The sequence below is a fragment of the Bidens hawaiensis genome, unplaced genomic scaffold (assembly GCF_021521415.1).
Source record: "Bidens hawaiensis isolate Kalapana, Puna unplaced genomic scaffold, B.hawaiensis_p1.1 tig00016126_1, whole genome shotgun sequence".
NCBI lineage: Eukaryota > Viridiplantae > Streptophyta > Magnoliopsida > Asterales > Asteraceae > Bidens > Bidens hawaiensis.
In genome coordinates this window covers 436,774-442,773 of record NW_027492469.1, presented here as the reverse complement: position 1 = coordinate 442,773, position 6,000 = coordinate 436,774, and the positions used below count along the sequence as shown (strand labels likewise).

The window sequence follows — 6,000 nt, the reverse complement described above, 5'->3', positions numbered from 1 at the left end:
TAACTAACAGTAGTTGTTCGGAAAGCATTCGTAGCTAGCGATGGAAAGACAAAACCACCAAACCTCTGGTCGTAAAATCTCAGCAAGTGGGCCCACCAAGGATCTATGGCTAGCGGTGCAAAGTGGATGTGTGGTTGATGTGGATTCAGCCTTGGTTTTACTGAAGAAAAATGGAGGGAATATCAATTCAAGAAATGCGTTTGGCCTTACTGCTCTTCATATCGCCACATGGAGAAATCACATACCGATTATTAAACGACTGTTAGCAGCTGGTGCAGATCCTAATGCCAGGGTTCGTTTGTTTCTTTTTAAATCTTGTAGATGTTTTACAACCGTACGGTTAATTGTATGCAGTTTACCGTAATTGTTGCATAAAAAGGTAACATAACTTGGTCTGATCTCTGTTTTGGTCAACCCAATATATTTCCACTCACAAAATCATTAAAAGTTTCAAATTAATTGATTAAAACCCTCAAAATTTTTAAAGATCCCGATTCACCATAATCTGGACGTGTTACTATATCAAAATGATGATGTGACAGAAGAATATGTCCCGATTAACTTTTACGATACTCACTTGTGTCAGACCGACCTCTTTTGTTATCATCATTAAAGTTCCAAACTTTTTCACTAAATCTCTCAAATTTTCAAAGAGGGTTATTGTGTCAACATGATACTTATGGCTGATGACATCTCCTCAAGTTTGACCACGTTGAAAGACAAAATATTGGAAACTGGTTACCTTTTTCGTGGTTCAAAACATTCTGTATTACCTTTTATGCTATAACCCTTGGTTTAATTAAACAAAACGTTAAAGATTTTGCTTATTATTTATTTAGGATGGGGAATCTGGATGGAGCAGCCTTCACCGGTCCCTACATTTTGGTCATTTGGCTGTTGCTAGTGTCCTGCTCAAATCTGAAGCTTCTGTTTCAATAGAAGACTCTAAGTCGAGGACACCTGTCGATCTCTTATCTGGTCCAGTTTCACAGGCTAATGGCAATGGAGATGGTTCAGGTACTCTCTTTACAACCATGCATTGTAATAATTTAATCTTCTGTTCAGGTACTCTTTCATTGATACACTGAATATGTTTTATTTTCATTGTTATATATGTTCAGTAGTGACAGAGTTGTACAGTTGGGGAAGCGGTGTTAATTACCAATTAGGGACTGGAAATGCTCACATTCAGAAGTTGCCTTGCAAGGTGGATTCACTTCATGGGTCTTTTATCAAGTTGATTTCTTCTGCTAAGTTCCATAGTGTGGCGGTTAGTGCTAAGGGTGAGGTTTACACTTGGGGATTTGGGCGTGGGGGCCGCCTTGGCCATCCGGATTTTGATATCCATAGGTAAAAAAAAATAAAAAAATCTTGTGTTATTTGATGTTGTATAGATTTTAATGAATATCACACAATCGGTTTCATCATTTTATGGTTAACCTTTTGCAGCGGTCAGGCTGCAGTCATAACTCCTAGACAGGTAACATCAGGGTTAGGTGCTTTCAGGGTCAAGGCTATTGCAGCTGCTAAACATCATACGGTTGCAGTCACTGATGGTGGTGAGGTCTTCACTTGGGGTTCCAACCGAGGTAATTAATTGCCTTAGCATATTTCATTTTTTTAATATAAAAATGTACACTTGATAATACTTGTGCAATGTTATTTTTCAGAGGGTCAACTTGGGTACACATCTGTCGATACCCAAGCAACACCACGGAGGGTCAGCTCTTTAAAGTCAAAGATAGTCGCCGTTGCTGCTGCAAACAAGCATACTGCTGTAGTTTCTGATTCGGGTGAGGTTTTCACGTGGGGCTGCAATAAAGAAGGGCAACTCGGTTATGGAACTTCAAATTCGGCTTCCAATTATACCCCTAGACTGGTTGAATACTTGAAAGGAAAAGTTTTTATTCACGTATCTGCAGCCAAGTATCACACCATGGTTTTAGGAGCTGACGGAGAGGTAAGTTTCCAAAAAGTTAACAAACATACAAAACGTTATGGATTAATTTCATATATATATATATATATATATGCTTTCTTCGAATGATTCAAATTTCCATATATATTCTTATAATAGTCTGTTGTATTATATTATATATTGCCTCCAAAATTATAATTTTTTATGCTAATTTGCGTTTTTCAGGTGTTTACTTGGGGTCACCGGCTTGTAACTCCAAGGCGTGTAGTTGTTGCAAGAATGCTTAAAAAAAGTGAAGGTACCACTTTAAAGTTTCACCGATCAGAACGGCTTCATGTGGCCTCAATTGCTGCAGGGATGACTCATAGCGTAGCTTTAACCTATGATGGTGCATTGTTTTATTTTCAGATCCCGATCTTCGTTGTCAACAGGTTCATCATCACCGTCATCATAAGCCATTTTCATATTACCATAACTTAGTTCTAAAATATATATATGGTTTTTCTTTGATGTAGTTATATTCACTTTGTGGAAAAATATGGTTAGTGTATCGGCTGGAAAATACTGGACTGCTGGAGTTACGGCTTCCGGTGATGTTTATATGTGGGACGGAAGGTCAAGAAAAGACGAAACGCCAGTTATAACTCGATTACATGGTGTCAAACGGGCTACTTCAGTTTCGGTTGGAGAAACACATTTACTGGTTATTAGCTCTCTTTATCATCCTCCATATTGTCTCCCACCTTCCGGTAGTCCCGAGTGTTTGAAGTCAAAATTAAGTGATGATTTAAGCGAGTTAGATGAAGATTTTGCTTATAATGATAGTGAAATTGATAATACGACATCAAGTTTACAAAAGGGTAACAATGAAAAGAAGGAAGCACCAAGTTTGAAAAGCCTTTGTGAGAAAGTGGCAGCTGAACATTTGGTAGAGCCGAGAAGCGCTTTACAACTTCTTGAAATTGCCGACTCACTAGAGGCACATGATTTAAGGAAGCATTGTGAGGTAATTTTTGACCCATCATTATGTGTTTATCGGACAGAGGTGCTAACTGTAATATGTATCGATGATAATATTTGCAGGAAATTGTAATACGTAATCTTGACTACATTTTTACTGTCTCGACGCATGTGTTTGCTAGTGCTTCGCTGGACGTTTTAGCTAACAAAATCATCTGAATTATGGAGTCATCGCCGCCTTCCAACACCAACAGCCACTTTTCCTGCTGTTATCAACAGTGAAGAAGATGATAGTGACAACGAGTATTTCAGAACCACACGCGATAACAACAATGGTGAAAATATGGATTCACAGAAGGAAAGGAACAAAAGATTTGATAGCTTTTTACAACCGTACGATGTTGCGAATCATGAAATTGGGAAACAAGTCCGGGCCTTAAGAAAGAAATTGCAACAGATTGAGATTCTGGAGGAAAAACAGTCCAAGGGTTATCATCTTGATAGCCAGCAGATTGCAAAGCTACAAACCCGAACCGTGTTGGAGAATTCACTCGTTGAGCTTGGTGTCCCTGTTGAGACGATTCAGGCGAAGCCAACTTCTCCCGTTGACCAGAAACACGAGGGAACCAAGAAACAGAGGAAGAAGAGCCGAAGGAAACAGGCGCACGGTGAAGAGGTGCCGCATGGTAGTTATGAAACCGATACCAAGTTGAATACAGTTAAGGGCTTCTCACCTTCTGCAGATTCACAAGTTGACCAGAATATGATAATGTTCAGCAGAAGGAGATAGATGGCAAGGGTAAAATAGACAATCTGGTAGTTGAGGTGGCACCCGTTAAAGCGATGAAAGATCTTTCATGCTCGAAAGGCAAGAATTCCAGTACCTCATCACCCGCATCGTCCAAGAAGAAAAACCGAAAAGGAGGGCTTTCTATGTTTTTAAGTGGGGCCCTTGATGACACCCCGCCTAAGATTGTCGCTCCACCGACACCCAAAAGTGAGGGACCCGCATGGGGCGGTGCCAGTATTCCAAAGGGACCCACGGGATTCACTTCTCTTCGCAAGATACAGGACGAGCAGGGAAAAACGATGGTAAACAAGCCCGTTGCTGGAAAGAAAGATCCGTTTGAAGGTTCACCGGATGTCAAAGCCAGTGGAAAGCTTCCGTTAAGTTCATTTTTGCCATCGAACCCGATTCCCATGGGGCCCGCCCTGATCCATCAGGCGCAGGAGCCTGAAAGAAGCACCCCTCCTTGGATTTCTTCAGGGACCCCACCTCTCGGTGGCCGCCCGTCTCTTAAAAGCATCCAGTTGCAACAGGTAACTCGATTTTTGTTCCTTAAATTTGGCGAAAAATATGATCTTTATTCTCTTTATAAGTTGTTGCATAAAATGAAAAATTATTATATTTTTGCATAATCAGGAGAAAAAACAGCAGACACTGTCACAAAGCCCTAAAACAAAAACCACTGGGTTCTCAGTCAGCAGCGGTCAGGGTTCGCCATCAGATTCAGGCGGTTTGAACAAGTGGTTCAAGCCGGAGGTTGAAGCAGCATCTTCTATACGGTCAATTCAGATCGAGGAGGCGGCTATGAAGGATCTGAAGCGCTTTTATAGCAGCGTTAAAGTTGTTAAGAACCAGTTTTAAGAAGCTATGGATCATTTTCGAGCTCTGTTTTCTGTATATCATCAACTGTAGATACCTTTCAGAAGTAGAAGTCTACAGTTTTCTTTCAGTTTGTTAAGACTGACTTCTTTAGACTTGGTTGGTTAATTAAGATCTCTGTTGGGTAAGTTGTAAATAGCATCATAAAAGGGTAATAACCTTACCATTAAGGTTTTAGTATTAAGGCTGCACATTGATTTGTTTTCTTCATTTTTCTTAACCAGTTTTACATCATTTAAGATAATTTATGAACTAGTTGTTCAGTGCATGGATACACAAACTATACATATTCACCGTCACGTTGTGAGTTAAAGGGGAGGCTACACGCTACACCATGATTTTGTATCAGAAGCGGATCTGGTGTATCATAAAAGATTTGTCTTTTCTATTGATTTCTATGGGTTGGATCCAAAACAATTCTTGAATGGGGTATTCAACTCTAAGTATGAAAAAAAACGATATCTTTATTGGTTTTATTGGTTCTATATATATTCATTAATGTCACGTGTCACAATTGACAGTTACGCGAGTTCAACGTATTTTTTTCCGCTTCTATTATTTCCTCCACCTGTTTATAATAAATGAATTTACATCTCGCAAAACTAAAGAAAATTTACTTTCATTTCATTGACCAATTTTCTTGACAAATTATACATGAATTACTAACTATTTAATATATTTTTTAATCAACCCATGAAATACAAATGATATCGACCGAGGTTTTGATGCCCTCAAGACAAAGATATCAAGTTGCTTCTTAGGTTAATTTATGGTTATGTTTCCATAAATAATAAAAGTTTAATTAGGGATGGCAATGGGTCGGGTTTAGGTATTCTCAAACCCATACCCGGTTATAAAAGTGCATCCCAAACCCGTCCCAAACCCGTCGGGTTTTAATCGGGTAATTACCCGTCGGGTTTCGGGTTTCCTATCGGGTTTTGACAAAATACCCGTCGGATATGCCCGGCTCAAAACCTGTCGGGTTTCTACCAGGGTTTTGACAAAATATAACTAATCGATTACAAAGATGGTTACCATAAAGATAAAATATCTCAAATAATTGACATAAACAAGTTTCGACAAATAATATATTTGGAATATAGTTTATGTATAATATAATAAGCTATATCGGGTATATAATCGGGTAAATGGATCTATGTTATCAGGTAATCGGGTCGGGTAATCGGGTATATTAGAAATCCCAAACCCGTCCCAAACCCGCGAAAAATTTTAAAACTATTCCCAAACCCTAATGGGTCGGGTATTACCCGTCCCATTTATGTCGGGTTTCGGGTTTTTCCATCGAGTTCGGGTTTCATTGCCATCCCTAAGTTTAATAATAATTGTATGACACAATTTTGTTAAGACATAATTTGTGAAAAACCCATTAATATTTTTTTTATTTTTATATAATAATATGGTACTCATATTAAAGATAAAAAACACTAGTTAGAAT

The 6,000-nt window shown here is 38.8% G+C and overlaps 1 pseudogene across 1 annotated transcript; it reads left to right on the top strand.

Annotated features, from left to right (window-relative positions):
* On the top strand, positions 1–4,783 carry LOC143550717 (uncharacterized; annotated as a pseudogene). Its single transcript, XR_013138374.1, has 9 exons — positions 1–292; positions 840–1,017; positions 1,122–1,350; positions 1,450–1,589; positions 1,671–1,960; positions 2,144–2,349; positions 2,434–2,924; positions 3,002–4,198; positions 4,302–4,783. The product of XR_013138374.1 is annotated as an uncharacterized LOC143550717 (transcript).
* Positions 4,784–6,000: the final 1,217 nt, after the last annotated feature.